The sequence below is a fragment of the Phyllostomus hastatus genome, unplaced genomic scaffold (genome assembly GCF_019186645.2).
Source record: "Phyllostomus hastatus isolate PE091 unplaced genomic scaffold, TTU_PhHast_1.1 phas_contig_524, whole genome shotgun sequence".
NCBI classification, from domain to species: domain Eukaryota; kingdom Metazoa; phylum Chordata; class Mammalia; order Chiroptera; family Phyllostomidae; genus Phyllostomus; species Phyllostomus hastatus.
Window position 1 is genome coordinate 13,062,115 of NW_025333900.1, and position 20,663 is coordinate 13,082,777.

The window sequence follows — 20,663 nt, forward strand, 5'->3', positions numbered from 1 at the left end:
GCCTGGATATTTCTGATTGCACAGTACATGAACCAAAGGCATTTGGTACACAAGAACTATGGGACATTGGGTGTAAGATGGGGGCTGGGGGTGGCAAAAGCTTGACCCAGGAACCTCAGGGAACTGGGCATGGGCTGCTACAGGTGAAGTGGCCAGTAATCAAGGCCAGCATCTCCGAGGTGCCACTCAGTACCACCTAATGGGATCTAGAAAGTCCCAGATCAGCAGGAAGTGGAAATGAAACCACTCCTGGCCCCTGGTCTTGAGTCTGTACTGGCCACAAGTGGCAATAAGATGGAACGTCTCCACCCTTCGTAGCAGGTCCCACTTTGTCAATACCTTTCTGGAATCCTGGGTGTGCAGCAGAGCTGTAAAGAGAGCACAAAGAAAATAGGTCCTCAAATGAGCGCCTTTGATTTTCCCTTCACCTTCATGCTTTTCTCTCTGCCCTCTTCCTACTTGCCTCAGAAAAGCAGGCATTTGTCCATCATTCCTAAGCTAATCCTTTTACCTTATTCCCATAACATCTTTGAACCATAATTTTCTCATCTGTAAAATGAGGGTAATTTGTACTTAGCATTTGGGAGATAATTAAATGGCAAGTGTTAAAGTTGTTGGCATAAAGCAGGTGTTTAGAAAAATATGAGCTGTTTCCCTCTTCCTCTTGACTCCCTTCTCTACCGGAGACCTGCTGCATCAGTAAAGGTAACACTCTCCTATTGTTCTTCCTCTTTGGCTGCACTCTTGGTGTCTTTGAAGACCTCATTCTTTGCCTATCCTTCAAATGTCTCTGCTCTGGACCTCTGTCCTCACTGTCATCTCTTCTCACTCGACACTCTCCCTGCATGATCTCATCTATGCCCAGAGTCTTAAGTGGATAATGATCTCATCTATGTCCAGAGCCTTTTGCAGGATAATGAATTTTTAATCTCAAGCCTAGATCAGTCTCCTGAGCTCCAGACCTTCTGTTCCTCCCCTCTTTCCACATACCTACCTTCCTTTAGTTCTTTCATTCAATAAATTTATTGAGAGCTTGCTCTGTGGTTGGCATGGCATTTCTAACTGCCACTGTACATCTCCAGGATGTTTCACAGAGACCTCAAACTCAACACAGGCAAATCTGTACTTGTACTCAGTTTTCCATCAAACCCACGTCTTCACTGCCTCTGTGACTATTTTAGCATCCACCCATCTGCCCTAATTAGAAATGGGAGGCTTTTCTGGCTATTCCATCCCCCTCCTGCATATATCCCTTAGCTCAGCAATTAAGTCCCACCAATCCAGCCTCCCTTGATATGTCTCCAATGTGTACACTTACATGTCTCCTCAAACACCTCCCAGTTCCAGCCCTCATCATTCTCTTACCTAGGTGACTCCAGCTGCCCTGGAGCTGGTATTCCGGCCTCTGGTCTTCCTATTCCACATGGCAGGGATCCACACAGCAGCCAGAGGAATGATACAAGATACACATACACACTTCGCTTCCCACCTAAAAGCTACAAAGTGGTTTTCCATTGCCTTTAGGGTGAAGTCTACATTCCTTAACATGGTGTATACGACCTTCGGGACACAATACCTGCTGGGATCATTCTGTAAATCTTGTTCACATGCTTCTCCACTCTTAGCACAAAAGAGCTACTAAAAGGTGTACTTATGGCTGAGATCCAGCATACAGGGTGTAAGGGGTCAATAAATGCTAAATCAAGTTAGAAAATATTTAATGGATAAGCACTATCAGGGCTGCCATGTGCAAGTGATCTAAGGATAGGCACAAAATGCTTTTTTCCCCTTCCTCACTAGCATTAGGGTGTTTAACCTGTACCTTTTTTTCCCCAGGTATTTACCTTTACCTTTTTAAAATTAACTTTTTATTACAAGGATAAGGTAGGCTTATTATGAAAAAGGTAGGCGTATTATGAAAACGACTCAAACATTACTACTGCCCCTCTTGCCCCAGCACTGTTATCTGTATATGCTTCCAGATATTTCTGTGCACACTCATAGTAATACACGCTATCACTATTATTATTTGTATTATTTAACACAAGTGGAATCATATTGAATATACTCATTTAATATCAGATTTTTCATTAACCTTGGACACTTTCCATAGCAGGATATATAGATCTTCTTCACTATTTTTTAAAGACTTTATTTATTTATTTTTAGAGAGGGGAAGAGAGAGAAAAAGAGAGGAAGAAATACATTGATCAGTTGCCTCTCACAGTGGGGCCATCTGGGGACATGGCCCGCACCCCAACATGTGTCCCAACCCAGAATAGAACCAACAACCTTTCGGTTCACAGGCCGGTGCTCAACCCACCAACCCACACCAGCCAGGGCATCGATCTTCCTCATTTTTCAAAGGTCTGCATTGTATTCAATTATATGACTCTACCACACCTTCTTCGAACAGATCATTATTAACAGACGTCTAGGTTATTTCCAGTTTGGGACCATTCTAAACAATGCTGCATTATGGTAGATAATTAAATGTCAATCTTTCTACATATGCAAAATATTAGGATTAAAAGAGATATATACCACAACCAAGTGGGATTTGTTTCAGGAATGTAAAAAATACAAATCTGTATATTGTACAATAGTAATAGATCAAAGGAGAAAAATCTCCATAGATTACTGACAAATAGGGATAGGTATTCTCCTAAGGGGATAAAAATATGTGCATGTGTGCACCCAAAAGCTTAGTGGAGAAGCATTCCCAGAATGGTCAGGAACAGGAAAAGTCAGCCCACTATCACCATTTCCATGAAAACTTACTTAACATTTTTTAGATGTACTAGCTGATACTATTACAAGAGTAAGAACAGGAGACATAAAAATTAGAAAGGAGAAGGTAAAAATATCATTTGGTCTCCTTTGAAAACATATTTCCAGTAAATACAACTTAGTCAAATGAAAAACTATTTTTCCTTTTTTAAAATTGAGATGTAAGCCATACAATTACCCCTTTAAAAAGCATACAGTTCAGCCCTTGCTGGTGTGGCTCAGTGGATTGGGTGCCAGCCTATGAACCAAACAGTCACCTGTTCAATTCCCATTAGGGCACATGCCTGGTTGCTGGCTGGGTCCCCAGTGGGGGGCACTGGAAAGGCAACCACACATTGATGATTCTCCCCCTCTCTTTATCCCCACCACTTCTCCTCTCTAAAAATAAAATAAAATAAAACCTTTAAGAAATAAGGAATTAAGTGTACAGTTTAGTAGGTTTTTATATATTATGGGTTGTACAATTATCACCACTAATTCCAGAACATTTTCATCACCCCCCCCCTAGAAAAAACCCACACCCATTAGCAGTGACTTCACATCCCAGCACCTGACGACCACTGACTTACTTTCTGTGTTTTGGATATCTAATATACAGTTGACCCTTGACCTACTCATGTTTGAACTGCACAGGTCCACTTAGAAGCATTTTTTTTTCCAATAAATTCCTGTACTGTTTCAATCCATGGTTGGAAGTCTGTGGATATGGATGGCTGACTGCATACACTGATCTATGCAATTTTTAAAAAGATTCTATTTATTCATTCCTAGAGAGAGGAGAAGGGAGGGAGACAGTGAGGAAGAGAAACATCAGTGTGCGAAAGGGACCTGGCCCGCCACCCCAGTCATGTGCCCTGAGTGGGAATAGAACCAGCAATTTGGTTAGCAGGCCGCCACTCGATCCACTGAGCCACACCAGCCAGAGTGATCTATGCCATTTTATATGGGAGATTTGAGCATCTGTGGATTTTGGTATCTGCCAGGTGTCCTGAAACCAATCCCCCACAGATACTTGAGGGACAACTTAAGTTTTGGGGAAGTCAAAAATTATATATAGAGTTTCGACTGTAGGTGTATATAGCCAGGGGAGGTTTGCACCCCTAACTCCTGCATTGCTCAAGGGTCAACTATAAATGGAATCATACAATATGTAGTCTCATTGTGACTGGCTCCTTTCATAAGCTCACTGGAATAATGTTTTCCAAGTTTATGCATATTGCAACATGAATCAGTACTTCATTGTTTTTTTTTACTGCCAAATAATATAATAACATTCCATTATATGGATGTAGCTATTTCATTTATGTATTCATCAGTTAACAGACATTTGGGTTGTTTATACTTTTTGACCATTAAGAATAATGCTACCGTGAACAATGATGTACATGTTTTGTGTGGACATGTTTTGCATTCTCCTGAGTATATATAATACCTATGAGTGGAACTGCTGGGTCACACAGTAATTTTATTTTTAACTTTTTGAGGAATTGACAAATAGTTTTCCACAGCAACTCACCATTTTGCATCCCCACTGGCAATGTATTGGGTTCTAATTTTTCTAAACCTTGCCAACAATTATTAATGTCAATCTTTTTTATTTCAGCCATCCTAATGTGTGTGAAGTGGTATCTCACTGTGGTTTTGAACTGAAAAACTATTTTAAGTAGTAAAATAATTCAATAAGATGGCTGGATATTAAATTATTTAAAATATCAAAAACCTTAATATACAGAACCATAACCAGTTAGAAAATATAAGGGAAGATCCCAACAAAAACAACAACAAAACTATCCAGGAGTAGTTTAAAAAACTCAAACTATATATAAAGAACACTTTGACACTCTCCTAAGAGCACAGAAGTGCTGAACAAATGGAAAGATATAGGTATTCTTTTTTTTTAAAGATTTATTTATTTATTTTTAGAGAGGGAAGGGAGGGAGAAAGAGAGAGAGAGAGAAACAGGAATGTGCGGTTGCTGGGGGCCATGGCCTGCAACCCTGGCATGTGCCCTGGCTGGGAACCGAACCTGCGACACTTTGGTTCGCAGCCCGCGCTCAATCCACTGAGCTATGCCAGCCAGGGCAGATATAGGTATTCTTAAAAAAAGAAAAAAAATTTCCCTGCTACTCTTAAATAGGAAGACTCAACATCATAATTAGTTCAATTCTCCCTATATTAATCAATAAATAGCATGACTCTAACATAAATATCTCCCAAGATTAGAAATTAGAGCCAGACTAGCTTTAACTAAAGCTCATACGAAAAGACAATACAGATCTATAACTTCACCCACAGACCCAGGCTTCCTAGGTTCTCGTCCTGGTACACTGTTCATTATTCACTGTGTACCCTTAGATAAGTTACGTAACTGAGTCTCACATGCCTCTTCCAAAAAAGGGGATACCAATATCTACCTGGCAGGGCTGTCAGGAAGATTAAATGCATTTTAATGCATAAAGCACTCAGAATAGTGACTGGTATATAACAAATACTAAATAAGTGTTAATTATTAACATTATGTGGGAAAAATAATAATTCAAGAATAGATGGTAAAAAAAAAGCCTTTAAAAAAAGTTATGAGGGAGAACTGGCCCTACTGTGTTATTAAAGTAGCACAATTCTGGCCAATCAGAATTAAGACAGGCAGATCAATGGAATAGAAGAGAAGATCCACAAACCCAAACGTATACGGGAATTTAGAAAATGATAAAGGGGGCATTTCAAATTAGTGTAGGAAAGGAGGAGCAGTCATCATCAGTGCTTCTTGGATGAAACTCCTACCTCCCTCTTTATAAAAAAAATACTTTCCAGATGAAGTAAAGATTTACATATAAAAGTAAAACTGTAAAAACACCAGAATGAAACACGATATAATTATTTAATATTCTGAAGGCAGTATAACCCCACACCTACAAGCCATAAAAGAGTGATAAATCCAAATATATTGAATTTCTATAAGACAAAATATAAAATACCATAAACAAAATCAAAAGACAAATAACCTGGAAAAAATAATTATAACATAATCACAAAGGGCTGATTTCCTTAACAGGTAAAGAACTATAAGTCAATAAGAAAATGACCAATGATGCAATAGCAAAACTCAAGAAAAACCACAGCAGATAAATCACAAAAAAGATCCCTAGCCAAATGGCTCAGCTGGTTTAGAACATCACCCTGATGGTGAAGTTGCAGGCTTGATCCCCAGTAAGAGACACATACAAGAATCAACCAATGAATGTGTAAATAATTGGAACAACAAATTGGTGTTTCTGTCTCTAAAATCCATATAATAAAAAATAATTTAAAAGACCGAAATGAGCCTTGGCTGGTGTGGCTCAGTAGCTTGAGTACCAGCCTGCTAACCAAAGGGTACCCACCAGTTGGATTCCCCATGCGGGGCCAGGTCCCAGGTTGAGGGCAAGCAAGTGTCATCATACTGATGTTTCTCTTTCTCCTCCCTTTCCCTCTCTAAAAATAAATACAAAAAAATCTATAATTAAAAAAAGACAAATGAATTTTTAAATATATCACAAAAAAGAAATATGTTATTCTATGGATATAAAGATGCTCAGTTTCATTCATAATAAAAGATGTGAATTGGAACTACAATTAGAAATCTTTTTTCACCTGCTGGATAACATTTGGGCTGTGGGAAAATGGGCACTCTTACACATTGCTGGTAAGAAAAAATGGTACAATCTCTGAGAGCAATTTGGCAATACCTATCAAAAGAATGCACGAACATTTGACTCAGCCATTCAACTTCTAGGTATATACTTGCACTTATGTACAATAATGTAAAAACAAGGATGTTCACTGAAGCATTGTTTGTAACAGGAGAAGACTAGATACCTAAATGCTAAACAATTGGGAGCTGTGATACATATGTACAATGGAACAAGGCCGATCTACCTAATAAGTGAAAGAATAAGTATAGTATACTACCAATTATGTACCACTTACGTCCCTGACATCAATAAATACACAGTGAGACAACAGATATAAAAATGCCGATGTGCATAAAATCTGTAAATATTTCCAGTAAACTATTTCCACTAAGGCTTATAAAGGGAATTGCAAGGCTGGGATATAGGAACGACAAGGATGTTTATTTTTCCCTGTACCTTTTTTTGACAATTTTGGGGTTTGTATTTTTGCCTTAAATTGAGTTTGTTTGTTACAATGAATTTTTAAAATTCCACTCATTCATTAATGAATTCTCATTCAGTGAGGTGAAATTCTAATATTGTGCAAAGCTCTGAGTTGTCAGACCAGGTACAGAGAGTAATCTCTGCCTGGAAGAGCTGACTGGCAGAGCAGACCTCCGACCTCTACACTGGAGTCCTAGGGAGGGGAGAGGGCATTCTTATCAGAAACACACTCTGGGTCCCGCCTTTAATTGATTGAATTACAGTCCGAGAGTGACGCCCAGAAAGCTGCATTTCCGAGAGGATCCCACAGGGGATTCCGTAAGTAATCATTGCGAAGCCTTCTGGGCGGAAGGGGCAGTTACCCCGCACAGAGCAGCACCGGGAGCAGACTCATTTCCCCGTCCTCCTTCGCCCTTCCCGAGGTGCTACAGAAGCGCTTAGGGGAAGGGAGTATCAACCCTGGGGCGTGGGAGCGGCTTTCCCAGAACACCGGGCACCGGGCCTCCCTGGCGCTCTCCCTTAAGGCCAAAGCGCTAGGCCTTGCTCCACCGCCGCCCAGGGACGCTGTTCCCAGTCCCTGGAGCATATTCTGAGTCGGCTATACGCAGGCCCTGAGACTCCAACTCCGGGCAGCTAGGGTGCTGCGGGGCCCGCATGATTAACTACAGGTAAAAGTTCTGCAGAGGCCGAATGCAGTGGTGGTGGATGGGGGTGGAGAGGTAGATGTCGAAATAAGTAAATAGAGAGTTAAACGATTTAGGAAAAGGAGGTGAAAGAGATGATAACGCTGGGGAAAAGGCTACGACTCCGCCGGGACTCGAACCCGGAACCTTTGAATGCCTTCAGCCTCTAGAAGTCCAATGCGCTATCCATTGCGCCACGGAGCCACCTGTTGGAGTTTTCGCGCATCTGCTACATTAAGCCAGAGGCGACGACTCCGCGCCCTTCCAAACAACCCTTCAGCTGTCCAAGTCGCGGAGGCCAGGCCACCGCCAGGCAGAGCAGCCGCCACCAAATGTGGGCCGCAGGCACCCGTCCTCCCCCGGCGACCGCCTCTCAAAGAGGTCGGCGCGTCCCGCGAACGAAACGGCTCCGCAAGCCCGCCAAGTGACGACTGGTTGATCAGAGGGCAGCCGCAGCCCAGTCTCTGGGCCGCCCGAGACGCCGTACCTGGCCGCGCAGGACAAATCACATCCGCGCTTTTCCCCTCAGGCTCCCTTCCTGCCTGAGCGCCCCGCCCACCGGGTCTCCGGCCGCGGCCAACGCAGGCCCCACGCCGGCCGTTGCGCCGTTAAGTCGGGCCGGTAACGCCGGGCACTTACGGCGTACCTTTTAGCGGACGATCCCCAGCGGCGGCCCCGCGCGGTCCCCGGCTCTTCCCTGGCTGCCCGCGGCCAAGGCCCGCACCTATGAGCGCGGGCGGAGGAGACGTCTGTGCGTGCTTGCGAGTATTTATTTGCGCAGGGCTCGGTAAAAGGGGTTTGGGTTGCATTTCGCTCCCCACAGACCCAGAGCCGAATTTCTGAGGCATCCGGGCTCTGGTGGACTGAGGGGGACGACGCGCCCCCTGTCGCAGCATCCTCCGAAAACTCATCCAAGCCCCGAGAGTGGCCCCCGCGGGCGCCGCGCAGCCGCCCGGAGCCCGCGCTTCCGGAGCTCGCGGCTGCGTGGGCGGCACCCGTGAAGCTGACAGCTCGCGTGGGGGAGCCGGGAGCATGCGTGTGCGGGCGGCCGCGGTGTTTCCCGGGGGTGGCGTGTGGTGGAACCAGAGCTGTCGTCACGAATAAGGGGAGTTATTTCTGGTGTGGGGGTGCGAGGGGGCTCCTCAGTGCCCCAGTAATCCCCATCGGTAAAACCCGAAGCCACTAGAAATCGATAACCCAAGTTAAAACAGCCTGGTTGCTATGCAACCACTGCTGCAAGACAAAACCCCTGGTCTCCAGCTCCAATCAGTTTGCAGCGTTCCAAGCCCAACTGCGTAAATTTTGCAGGGCTGCTGCTGTGCGCATTCTGCAGCCTGGTCCACTACCCACTTCTGCACCGAAACAGGATCAGCCACAGCCCGCTGTGTGGTCTACGACGCTGTTCCTTCCTGTGTAGCATCATCAGCTAGTCTCAGTCAGTGTTGTAAAGAGAAAAAGGGAACTTCCAGGAAGATCCTACTGCCATAGGTATTTTTACATTCTTACTTTATCTAACCCCACAACAATACTATCAGCAGGTACTATTGTCCCCTTTAGAAAAACGGGAAACTTCCGCCAAAAGAGGTTAAATATACTGTGTACGGACTAGCTAGTATCAAGAACTGTGAAGAATCTCAGATTTTACCCTCCTTTCAGGCTAATGTGTCAGCTTGCCACAATTTCTTGGATGCTGACAGAACGCAAGCCTGCTGGATCAGAGATGAAAGAGTTGAAGCAAAAGCAGTAGCCCGCCTGCCAACGTGTTTGTGTAGGTTCTCTGAACCCTAGTTCTCACAGAAGCCAAGCAGATAGGCCCAGATGTATGCTTGCACACAAAATGGGTTGCATTACAGGAGAGAAATGCTAAGCTTGGGGAACCCACTATTTTACAGCAAGCATAAACAAGCCTGCTCTTTATTCCCTCATCCTTCAAGGTTGCTCACTGCGAGAATGTGCAAGGATGGGAAGGGTCCTTGGTGGGTTGCCTCTCCAAACAGTAAGTGGCAAGGACCTGATTTCTGCCAGGCCTGTTTCATTCCACCTTAATACAACATGCATTGACAACATGCATTTTATGTGTAGCATTATTATGCTTTAAGATTAAGAAAACTCATACCTTCAGGTGCATGGAGGAAATCTCACATGCACAAAACTGGCCATTAAAACAATATGACTTTAATTATTTAAACAAATTTTTATTGAACTCTGCAATGTGTCAAGCACTGGTGCCATCTAAGAGTCTTCAGTGATCTTTGGAATTGCACAAAGCAGAAGGGGGGTGGGTGAGATTCCTGTAGGAATATGTACAGAGGAATTTGGCCTGGAGGTGTTGGAGCCACTCTCCAATGATGAGTCATTGACGTGAGTAAGTAATGATTTAAGCACAAAAAAGTTTCAGGAAGGGGAATTGGGAAAGAAACCTTGTTTCCTTGTTAAGGAAAGGTATGTATATCCTTAATTCCAATTAATGAATCAAACAGAATTTTAGATATGTGATTCCTATCACTGGTTGAGACCACACCCCTCATGTCACGGAAAACATTAGCAAAATACAGGGTCAGCAGACTGTGTGGGAAAAACGGGGTTATGTGACAAACCCTATGAGTAATCAGGGTTGTACTTTTCACGCCCTACAGTTAGAAGACTAGGAAAGCTCCAGCAGAACAAGGGCTGTGTGTGTTCTCTGACAACAAGTGGGTTATAGTGAGTCTGGCTTCTGAAGCAGCAATGTTAACCTGTAAAAGGAATGAAAATGTGTATTTCCTTGCCATCTGAGGGGGAAAATCCAGTAGGTTTTGTCTTCCCCTTTGCCAAATCTGAGCTAAATATTCTCAGGCAATACAAACAGTAAATACAGTGAAACAGCAGCCATTATACAACCAAAATCAATCATTCCTGCAAGTAAAAAAATGACCACTTCTTTCTTGCCAACAGAGGGAGCCAAAGCATGGACTATAACCACCTATGAACAGGCTGATCTCTGCCCAACTGCAATCTGAGTTCCCTGGACAGCAAAACCCTAAATTAAATACTACTTCATCTTGGTGTTTTAAAGTTCAAGTCCACTGTATACCTCTGAGAGTCTGCAATAACATTTTTCATGTTTGTACAGGAGAATTAAGTTATGATGTTTTTCTATTTGCAGTGCTTGGAAGCAGCCTCAGTCTTCTCTAGATCTAGAAATCTACAATATTTTTATGTATTTTTACTAGCTTTGCTCCAAAGGGAGAAGGTAGTTGGAGCACCAGTCTAATACAATTCAGTGAGTATTTAAGGATGATACAGTAGGGTCTATTGTGGGAGACAGAGTGGAAGTTTAAGACACAATTCAAGGAGACTTTGAATACCATCAGGGAAATGTGACCTATGAATATGAAGCAATAAGCAAATAATGCAAGATATGAAAAAGTAGCAAAATTTGATTGCACAACATTACAGATAAAATATTTTTGAGTTTGCACTTGGAAATAATAAGCACTTAATAATTATGCTGATTATAAAACATAGCCCAAAATTAAATTTTAAAAGGATGAGATTTAAAAAAACAAAGCAAAACAAAGAGCCCTACTTGGGGTGACTGGGTTGGGCATTGTCCTGCAAAGTGAAAGGTTCCTGGTTCGATTCCCAGTCAGGGCACATGCCTGGGTTGTGAGTTCGGTCCCTGGTCAGGATGCATGATCAGTGTTACATGATGTTTCTTTCTCTTAGTCTCTTTCTCCCTCCTTTCTCCACTCTCTAAAAATAAGTAAATAAATTCTTTTAAGAATAAATATTTAAAAAAAAACTCTAGTAGTAGAGGTCAGGAGCACAGGCTATGGAGTCCAATTCCTAATGTTCACATCTTGGCTCTACCTCTTATTTGCAGGACATAATTCTTACATTCTCAGAGCCTTCTCTTCCTCATATGAAAAATCCTGAAGTAGTGAGGATTATAGGAATTAATCTTTATAAAATTCTATCTCAGTCCTGGCACATGATAAGTATGTAACAACTTTTTGGTGTTCTTAGCAAGCAACTCTCAATAAAGAAATTCCACATCTTGCAGGAATAAACCAAAATTCAGGTACAGTGTGAGCTAAATTTGTTGCAACCCGAGAAACATTCTCTACCTCCCTACCCTACTCCTACTTGACTATAGACATCATGTCTGCTACCAAACAGATCCCTCAGTTTCTCAGACTGAAAACATCTACCTTCAGCTTCATGATTTCCTCACAGTTCTCTCCCAAGAACCTTAGGTGGATTCTTATTTTCATCCACCTCCAGTACATAGTTTGCCAAAACAAAGGTGTAGTCCACCCCTAAAGGGCTACAAAGACTCATCTCTTGTCAGACAAAAATCTACTCACCATACTTAAATGATGGGCATTTTCATCCTAAAAAAAATCTTAACGCCAAGTTTTGACCAATCCAATAATCAAACTATACTAAATGGCAATGTGGGAATAGGGGAAAGAAAATGAAAATTTCCAGGATGAAGAAATTTAGACAGTGAGATACAAAGAGGAATAGATGAGTCCTTATGGTAACACAGTTGGAGATGAGGAAGATACGGTGGGCAGGAAGGACAAGCTAGATGTGACAAAGGGGATAAGGGTAGGCTTGATTCAAGATGAGGAAAGTGGATTTAATGCAATAGGCAGTGGGAAGGTACTAGTTTGTTTTGGCATGAGTGTGGATGTGCTGTAGAATGACAAATTTAGAAGACTGCACAGGCTAAATAAAATGGGGGCTGATGGTTAGGGAGACTTTCATCTCATCCCGATGAGTTCATACTTGGTGTTTTCCTATGATTTCATCTCTTCAGCAAGGAGTGATTGAGGATCTAGTTGATATACAAAGAAAAAAAGCCATGTGCCTGGCTTACAGCCTAATAGAAATGTGATAGCTACCCAACTGTGATGCAAGGTGAAAAAAGTTTCCAAGTGAGATAGGTACAATACTATGAAACTTCCAGGGAGAGAGAGATCGCATCCTGAGAAGGGTAATTAGGGAGGAAGGATGCATTTGGAAAGGATTATTGAACCTAGGGCCAACTTACACACTAGCGTAATGGGCAGGGGTTAGGACACAGACTGGGTGGTGTGAAGAAGATAGACCGGAAAATGGTAGAGGCTGAGCAGACCAATGCACAGTGTCTGAAAGGGTCCATCTGAAGAAGGCAAACAGGGATGCTCTTTGTTTTACTATTCTTTGGTTCTTGCCCACAGGTTCTTGCCCACTTCCCCCTTGAAGTGATCCATCATACGCACTTCATTATATCTTCAAGATGTCCGGTCAACAATCTCAAGCAGTGGCAAATATGCTGGCTGAAATTGCCCTTCTTGTTCTGGAGTATCTTTCCTTGAATACAAATGATTTGTTTTTATATCCCTGATAGCGTGATTGTGTAACTGGGAAGTCATTTGTATAGTGGTGGGTTCACTACGACTTTTTACTCAGCTTGCCAGTAGCAGACTTTAAAACCCCAGAAAGGAAAGACCTAGTTAATATCACGTCCTCCACCAGAATCAATGAAGAGGTGTAAAGAGAGGGCCAGCCCTTCCCCTCTGTTTCACTGGGAAATCCTACTTGGTAGCCAAGTGGTTGTCATTCTTAAGCCTGTGGTAAACAGTAATGAGAAATGGAAAGATCTAGAGGGTATCGTTCTAGCAGTTTCCATGCTAGACCCTTGAATATGACTCATGCAGGTGTTGAAAGAGTACATGGATGTTTGGGTGAACGGACTGATTCTTCAGCGGCGGTATGACCAGGGTTGATACCCAGCTGGTAGCACCTGTAAGGCCCAGGGTTCACTCCCATCAGTGAAGTCTCCATTCTGCCCGGCTGGCACTCACACTACACTAGGCACTAGAAACAGCACCTAGTTCGGGAGAACGTGGCTCCACATCACAACCTGGGTTACAAAGAAATGTTTAGAACCCAACTGACACAGCATAGTCTTAGGGCTGGTGAGAGCCTGATTGGCTAGAACTCTGCAAGGAGCAGGACCTGATAGTCTCAGAGCTGCAATAAGGTGGATCTTGGAGCAAATGCCAGAATTTAAAAGTAGATAAAAGTGAAAAATGGTGAATATAGCCCTTCAGTAAGTCTGGAGGTGAAACCTGAGAGCACAAAGGAATATAAAGACCAGGAGCCAGAAATGGGTGGACCGAGACTCACTGAAATTGGAGGGAATGGAGGAGGGACAAGAGGGTGGAAGTTGTATCAGATTTAGCTGTAAGTGACACGAAACTCAAAGCAACGTAGGTCTACATGAACTACAACTTTATTCTGTTTAAGGTGATAAAGTCTGGAGGTGAGCCATCTGATAAAGCAGCTGATAAGGCAGCTTCCCGAGCATCAACATCCAAGACTCCTATCTTGTTGCTTCACCATCCTTAACATGTGACTTCCAACTTGTGGTCAAAGTTGCCAGCTCAGACTCCAGCCAGTTGTATGGAGGAAGGAGCAAGATGAGCATGTCCCTCCCTTTAAGGCAGGGTTTCTCAGTCTTGGTACTTGGGCATTTTGGACCAGATAATTCACTGTCATTGGGGGCTGTCACGTGCATTGTAGGATGTTTAGCGGTGTTCTTAGCCTCCACCCACTAGATACTAGTGTAACTTCCTCCTTCCCAGGTATGACCATCAAAAATGTTGCCAGATGTTCCCTGGGTTGGGTGGTGGGGGAGCAAAATCTCCTCAGATAGAGAATGACTGCTTTGAGTTGACTTCCCAAAGCTGCACCTGATCCCTCTGCTTACATGCCTTTATCAGAACTTAGTCATGGAGGCAACTCTTAGCCACGAAGAGCTGGGGAAATGAAATCTTTATTCTAGGCAGCCATGTGCCAGCTAAAAAATAAGGAGTTCTATTACTAGAAGGAGGTAAAAATATTGGGAAATAATAGAAGAGCAAGGACTCAGACTTTGGCTATTTTGTTTTAGATCCCAGCTCCTAGCTACAGGTTAACGATGAAACAGACTTATGTAGGAAAATCTGTGATCCCAACTGCAGACAACGGCATCCTGGATCTATGGTGGAAACTAACTTCCCAGAGACTGTGCCCTCAGCTGAGGAAGATGAGGATTGCATTCTCACTCATTCCCTTCCAACATGTTGTCTTAACCCAGGTTAGGAGTATGTTACAATGCACTGTATTTCCCATCACCCTTGGCTATGGACTTCGGCCCTTCATTTCAGTCCCTATGAAATGGCCACAGTGCAGTTTCTTCCCTTCCTCCCTCCCTTCTCTCCCCCCCCTTCTTCCTTTCTTCCCTTTAAATGTACTAATAAGAGGACTAAATGTAGAGTCAGAAGACCTGAGACCTGGCCTGGTCCTACCACAAACTTAGGGTAAGTCACTCAACCTCTTTGGCTTCAGTGTCTTTATCTGTAAAATTAGTCCTGGAAAGATGATTCCTAGGTTCCTCCCTGGCTCTGAGAAGCACTGAGTCTCCGAAGTCCACGTGACTGCAGGAGTAGCAGAGAGCCCCCTCTCTGATCAGTGGTGTCAAGACAGCCCCTGGCTGGGTCACTGTCTGCTAGACTCCCCTGCGGTATAAGTTCCCAGCCTGGCAGACGTCACTTAGATTCCCCACACTGGCCCCAGATAGGTCTGCTTTGGATCGACGGCACACTTGTCTTGGTAAATTTGACCAGCTCGTGACAAACCTGTCCTTGTGCCAGCCAGATGGGTCTGATGCTTCCTGGGCTCCCAACTAACGTGGGAATGGCCCTTGTGGTGGCACAGCTGGCTTTAAGAGGTGGTTTGTTTCATTTTTCAGATTCCCATGTCCTGTTTAAATTCTGTTTCTTTAAACTAATGTATTTTCATTTCTTTATTTGTTCAGTAAACACTGCTTGAGCACCTGTTACTCTGCAGGGCCCCAGGAATACAAAAGCAAATAAATCACAGACCCTCCCTTTCAGGAGCTGGTACTGAACATGCCCCTCCTGGTCTTCCCTGATCTTTTCCTGAATCTCCAGGCTATTTCCCTCCACCAGCTACCTAGCTCTCCTTGGGTTCATCCCACCTGGCATAACACACACACTCACTCACTTATACACACATATACATGCACACACACATACCCCTACCTCTCTCCCTGGCCGTGGCTTCCTCCTTCTTCAGGCTTCAGCTGAAATGTTCCATCTTTAGGGAATCCTTCTCTGTCTCACCCCTGACCCCAGGTTAAAGTACGCCTCCCTCATATATACTTCCCATAGCACCTTGACTTTCCTCTTCAGAACATTCAGCATCTTGTAACCGCTCCCGAAGTCCCCTTCTCCCTCAGGACTGTGAACTGCCTGGCAGCACTTCGGAGCCAGGTCTCTCCCCATCACCGCTGGATCACTTCCTGGCTCACAGTAGGCCCTCAACAAATGAAGCATGAGTGAATACATGGATGAATGGAGCTGTCAAAGGCAGAGACATGTAGACAGAGTTGGCCAAGTGCTGAACCAGGACTGTGAGGAAAGGCTGGCAAAGTAAAAAGAGCTCCTAACCTCTGAGAAAGGATGGGTGGGAAGGCCCTGCAGGAAATTTACACCTGGTCTTAGAGGAGAAGGAATGAGAAAAGTGCAGTGGAGAGGAAAGAGCACCTCGGGTAGAAGAAACGGCCTACATGAAAACGAGGCAGGGACCTCTGGCGTTCCCAGGGCCTGGAGAGAAGTTCAGTGGGGCAGACCTGGAGCGTCCAGGGCCAACTCACCCCCTCTATTCTACTTCTCCCCACCCACTGTTCACTCACCCCAAATACCCTGCTTAAGAAACTGTTGCTTTCAGAATCTCTGGGCCTGGTGTCCTGAGGTGGTAGGCCATTCCCAAGAGCAGAAGTCTTCCTCCCTCACTCCCTTCCTTCCTTCCATTCTTCACCAAATTCAACTCATATTTCCTGAGTTCCTTCTCTGTGTCAAGAGTTGGAGAGAGAATTTTCTTCTCGTTCTGTTTGAAGCTTTGAAAGATGAATCCAGCCAGAAACCAGAAATGGAACCACTGGGCTGGAACTGTGTGCCATTGGGGCAGCAGCAGAGGGCTGGCGTGTGAGCAGACGGGCAGAAACGGACTCGGCTGGATCCTGAAGTAGGCGCACATACAGAGGGGCCAGCTTAGCTGAGCTGCCCAGAAAGAAATGGAGCAAAGGAAGCAGAACAAGCCTCTCTCATGTTGCATGCCCTCTAAATGTCACTCTCCCTTCTGCTCCCTGTGGCCTGGGGCTGTCTGAAATACTCAGGCAGTGGGTGCTGACTCCAAAGCTTTGGCCCTGGAGAAGGCAAGAGACTGAGCTTGCAGAGTAGAGGGCATCTTGAATCCCCACTGAAAGAGGCAGGAGGAGAATTCAGAAAGGCAGGGAGTGTGACTGTGTTTGCTTTCCAGAATAAACAAAAAACTCTGCTGGGGTGACTTCTGGTTCTCTCTCTGAAGAGAACTTGACTTTTCAATGCCTTGGTTGCTTTTTCTCCACCAGGGAGGAGCTTAAACTGCAAAGTGTGTTACTTCACTGCAAGTAGGAGGGAGGATGTGCCAGGGGAGGCTCTTTAACACAGAGCAGTGGGGCAGGATGAGTCCCAAAGGCCAGGCCACCATCGGTGAGTGCCCTGCAGGCTGATGGGTGTGCTGGGGGAGCCACCAGCCAAGATGGAGGCTCAGAGGTGACAGCTCTCCGGAAAGGAGACTGGAGCCATGAAGTTGAGTTGGGGGCATAGGTTTCTCACTCAAATATTTTATCTTGTATTATCGAGTGGACTTTTGTGGGTACTGGCTCCCTAATTTGATCTTGGCTGCTTAGAAAACATCATCTACTTATATGTCACCCAGAGAATCCATTCCAGAGGTGACTAAACCCATGAAGGGGTCACAGTCAGTACATGAGTTTTGATTAATTGCTGGAGAGTGGGGGAGGGGTTATGGCGTGGAACAAAATCCAGGTCTGCAGTATGCAGCCAGGCCTGACAAAACTGCCTCTCATAACCTTCCTCAGGACAGCTGAGCCCTCCCATGGGGAGGGATCGCCCCTCAGGCCACTTGGGCACACAGAACAAAGTGCCAGAAGGAGACTTGAAATCCAGATTAAGTGCATTTTTTTGATGAGATGGAAGAAACGAGGAGGAGGAAAGGCCCTGGCAGGCATCTTTGGGTTTACAGAGGGCACCAAAAAAATGTCACTTGAGGAGTGGGGAGAGGAGACAAAGAGGTTAGTGTGCCAGGAAGCCAGGGAGGAATAAGGCCAGGAAACAGAGTAGGAGGGAAAGAGGGCCACAAACAAAGGAGGAGGTGGGAGAACAAAGGTGAGGAGGTGATGCAGCTCACTCAATGTGAGGGTGACCCGGGTGGAAGGAAGGCTGCCAGGCCCCTGCTCAGAATTTCTCTTGACACTGAGAGTTGTCCCCAGGTGCTGGCAGAATGTAACACCCTGTGTCAGAGGACTCCAGGGCAGCCTCTCAGACAGACTGTCCTGCACAGAAAAAAGGACAGGCCCCCTTCTGGCTCCCTTAGTGGGAGTCAGCCTCCACCTGCCACTGGCCCCTCACTCACATGGGCAGCTGCCAAACACCCTTTGCAGAGGGGCAGCAGCACTGGGAATTCTGAAGAAAGATGTGGAGAGAAGATGCTTCTGTCCATACTGTTTCATTCTTTGGGAACCCTAAATGGACTGGCAGGGACAGGCCACAAGACTAGTGCAGGGCATACGCCAGGCCATGTAGACCAGGCCTGGGCTGACAACCCAGAGTTCATTTGTTCACTCAACAAACATTTGCTGAGTGTCTGCTAGAATAGAGCAAACAAGACAAGGTGCTGTCTCTCAGATTCTAGTTCACCTTCTAGTTATGGGTGACGGACCAATGAACAGTAAGATACTTTGTAGGTGTGTTAAGCAAGCCCCTTGGTTTGTTTTGTTGTTGTTCTGTTTTGTCGTCTTTGCTGCTCAACCAGATTGAGGATGCCTGGGACCAGGTCTTCTCAATGCTGATGGCAACAATGCAGAACAGAAACACAATCTTTTGGGTGTTGATAGCAACTTCATTTTACACAATATTTTATGCCTTTTTTTCTTTCAGCATTTCCAAAATAGTCAATAATCCATTTACGGTAAGAGGGAGAGGAAGGCTTCCAAGGGTGGACTCCTCCAGAAAGAAAGACAGCAGCCTCCTCACTGGTATTCCTTCCATCAGTGTGTCCCCCTAACTCACCCTCTTACACTCCGAGAGGAGCCTTTAAACATGTTCATCTCATCTTGTGATTCCCGGCTTTAAAAGTTTTTATGATAAATCTGCTGGGATATTTTTGACTCTCTCTCTCCCTTTAAAAAAAAAAAGATTTTGTTTGTTTGTTTGTTTGTTTATGAGAGAGGGGAAGGGAGGGAGAAAGAGAGGGAGAGAAATACCAATTGGTTGCCTCTCACACATGCGGGTGACCTTTTCATTTGTAGGACAGTGCCCAACCCACTGAGCCACACCAGCCAGGGCTGCTTTTGACTCTTAAGAAATAGAAAGCTGCCAGAGAGGATGTGGGGGACCAAGGGAAGCTTAAAGAACCTAAGGGCTGTGAGCACAGTTTTCAGATTCAGCCTGAGGTCATGTTCCACCTCTACCACTTCTGAGTCATGTGAAAGGCCAAGCCACTCAACCTTTTGTGAGACTTCCTCATTTGTAAAATGATAAACAAACAAGCAAACAAACAAACAAAAAAAAGCCATCGCACTTGGTAGCTGTGAGGTCAATCTAATGAGATAATATGATAACATGTATAAAACATTTAGCACAATACTCAATGCTAATTGGTAGCTTTAAAAAAATCCATGGCCCTGGCTGGTATAGCTCAGTGGATTGAGTTCGGGTCTGCAAACCAAAGGGTTGCCAGTTCAAATCCCAGTCAGGGCACAATAAGCCTTGGTTGTAGGCCACAGCCCCCAGCAGGGGACATGCAGGAGGCAACCACACATTGATGTTTTCCCCCCTTTCTTTCTTCCTCCCTTCCTCTCTCTAAAAATAGATAAATAAAACTTAAAAAAAAAAATCCATGGAGCCCTGGCCATATGGCTCGGTTGGAGCATCTTCCTGTAAACCAAAGGGTCGTGAGTTTGATTCCCAGATAGGGTGCAAGCCTAGGTCGCAGATCTGGTACCAACTGATACCCTCTCTCCCTCCTTTCCCTTCTCTCTAAAATCGGTAAGCATGTCCTCAGGTGAGTATTTAAAAAAAATCCATGGATTTAAAAAAATTATATTCCCTATGCTGTACTTTACATCCCATGACTTTTTTTCCTAATCCTGTTATCTTTTTTGCCCATCTTCCCAACCCCTATCACATCTGGCAACCATCAGTTTGTTCTCTGTATCTGAGTTTGTTCTCTGTTTTCTTTGTTATTTACTTTGTTTTTTAGATTTCATACATAAGTGAAATATATGATATTTGTCCTTCTCTGTCTTACTTCACTTACATAATGCCCTCTAAGTCTATCCATGTTGTTGCAAATGGCAAGATTTTATTCTCTTTATGGTTAAGTAATATTCCATTATACAGGAGTCCATCAGAAGTAGGGCCTGCTTGAGTATGGTTGGTAGGGTAATAATATGGGTATAATAATTTATAGTTTTAACTTGAACAGTTCACCTAAAATGTCAGATGGTGTGCTTGAGTGTTATATTGCTATTACATAATTACATGCTTATGATTTGGTAATAAAAGATTCTGTGATGAAAACAGGGGCGTTATTTGTGCCAGACCCTGTATATGCACCACCACTTTTTTACCCATTCATCTACTGATGGACACTTGGGTTGCTTCCATATCTTTGCTATTGTAAATAATGCTGCAATGAACAGAAGGGTTCATATATCTTTTCAAGATAGTGTTTCTGTTTTCTTCAGCTACATACCCAGAAGTGGAATTGCTGTCATGTGGTAGTTCTATTTTTAATTTTTTGAGGAATCTTTATACTGTTTTCCATAGTGGCTGCACCAATGTACAGTCCCACCAACAGTGCACAAGGGGGCCCTGATGTCTGAATCCTCACACTTGTTGTATGTTGATTTTTTTGTTGTTGTTGATAG

The 20,663-nt window shown here is 44.2% G+C and overlaps 1 long non-coding RNA gene and 1 other non-coding gene across 2 annotated transcripts; one reads left to right on the forward strand and one right to left on the reverse strand.

Annotated features, from left to right (window-relative positions):
- Positions 1-7,746: 7,746 nt before the first annotated feature.
- Positions 7,747-7,831, reverse strand: TRNAR-UCU. Its single transcript is given in 2 exon segments — positions 7,747-7,782; positions 7,795-7,831. It is a non-coding gene; the product is annotated as a tRNA-Arg (tRNA).
- Positions 7,832-8,181: 350 nt separating this feature from the next.
- On the forward strand, positions 8,182-12,968 carry LOC123824037. The gene is made up of 3 exons (XR_006786636.1): positions 8,182-8,378; positions 8,936-9,115; positions 12,838-12,968. It is a non-coding gene; the product is annotated as an uncharacterized LOC123824037 (long non-coding RNA).
- Positions 12,969-20,663: the final 7,695 nt, after the last annotated feature.